This window comes from Corylus avellana, chromosome ca6, assembly GCF_901000735.1.
Source record: "Corylus avellana chromosome ca6, CavTom2PMs-1.0".
NCBI classification, from domain to species: Eukaryota; Viridiplantae; Streptophyta; class Magnoliopsida; order Fagales; family Betulaceae; genus Corylus; species Corylus avellana.
Genome location: NC_081546.1, coordinates 10,754,056 through 10,756,021, shown reverse-complemented (window position 1 = coordinate 10,756,021; position 1,966 = coordinate 10,754,056).

Sequence of the window (1,966 nt, the reverse complement as noted above, 5' to 3'; positions counted from 1 at the left end):
AAAATTTTCAAGATTGCCCCTCGTACAAGTATTAAATTCCAAAAATACTCCCTTAAAAAAAACCAAAACAAAATCTGAAAAGAAAAGAAAAATAATGGGCTATGGCCACCCCTTTTTTTTTTCTTTTTTTTTTTCAGATTTTGTTTTGTTTTTTCCCTTTTTTTAAAAAAATAGGGGCATTTACGTCTTTTCAGTCATTTCCATTAGAGAAAACGAAAAATTATTGACAGAGTGGCTAGATTGAACATTTTAGAACTTTGTTTAGTTGGTTGGGTACATTGGCAATTTTTAAATGTTAGAGCCAAGATTAAAAAATATGTGAAAGTTCAGAAAAAAAACTATAAACTGATTTAATATACTGACAAGTGTCCTAAACCATATGAGAGGCATGACTTTTAATTGACTTTAATGGCTGGAACTCTTTTAATTTCCTTTCTTGTTTTTTAAAAGTTTCTTCTTCTAACATAATCTTTCTCTCAAGCTAGGCCGTTCTTAGAGCTATGTCCAAATATGTATAATAATGTACTATTATTGCAACCTTGGATCCAATAGATTTTTCTAAAGCTCTTCCTTTCTCTCTAAAAGGTATAAACCTTTCTTCCTTCTTTCGAGGCTCTCCACTACCTACAGAAGAGGAGGGATAGAGTTTTGTTCTTCATTCCTATTAAATGATCATCACATATTCCCAAAATTTAAACTAATAAAAAAAAATTATTTAATCAATAATTTAATATATTTTTGTTCTCCCCTTCCATTTTGGTGTTCTTGCTCAATTGTAGGTGACAAAGATTATTAGAGATCCTCAAATCTAAGAAACTAGGGCCGGTGGCTACTACTTGCACGTCTTTTATTTGCTTTTAGTTTTGGCCTACTCCATTTTGAAAGTTCAGGAAAAATTAGCTATAAACTGACTTAATAAACTGGCAAGTGTCCTAAACCATGTGAGAGGCGTGACTTTTAATTGACTTTAATGGCTGAAACTCTTTTAATTTCCTTTCTTGTTTTTTAAAAGTTTCTTCTTCTAGCATAATCTTTCTCTAAGTCACCCTCTCTTTTTCTAAGCTAATCTCTCTCTCAAACTAGGCCATTCTTAGAGCTATGTCCAAATATGTATAATAATGTACTATTGTTGCACTCTTGGATCCAATAGCTTTTTTCTGAAGCTCTTTCTTCTCTCGAAAAAGTATAAACTTTTCTTCCTTCTGACGAGGCTCTCCACTACCTACAGAAAAGAGGAGGGATAGAGTTTTGTTCTTCATTCCTATTAAATCATCACATATTCCCAAAATTTAAACTAATAATAAAAAAAAAGTTATTTAATCAATAATTTAATACTTTTTTTTTTTTTTTCCCTTCTATTTTGGTGTTCTTGCTTAATTGTAGATTTGTAGGGGACAAGGATTATAAGAGATCCTCAAATCTAAGAAACTAGGTCCGGTTGCTACTACTTGCACGTCTTTTATTTGCTTTTAATTTTGACCTACTCCATTTATAACGTTTATAGTTGTTTGGTCCAACCTGCATGCCTTGGCTGGTCCAGCTATTTAAAAGTGAAAGGGAAAGTTGATGTACTTCTAAAGCTTACTAAATTTCTCCATTTGAGCTACTCAGTCTCGCCTTTCCGTCCGAGGCATGTGAAATTATATTCGGCTTTTTGGATAGTTTTTCAAGTGTGCCACTAAATCCTTCAATGGTGTGGAATCAAATGCCACTACAAAAAAAATGGTATTTTTTGACTTGGCAAACAGTAACTTATGTTTGCCACGTCAAAACATATTGACATGTCAAAAAAGACACGTCAACAAATATATTTTTGACGTGGTGCATTGTAACACGTCAAATGCTTGACACGTCAAAAAGTTTTAACGTGTCATGCATGACACGTCAAAAAAATATTAAGTTTAATTTTATATATATATATGAAAACTAATTTTAATTTTGATATAAAAAAATAATATGTATTAAA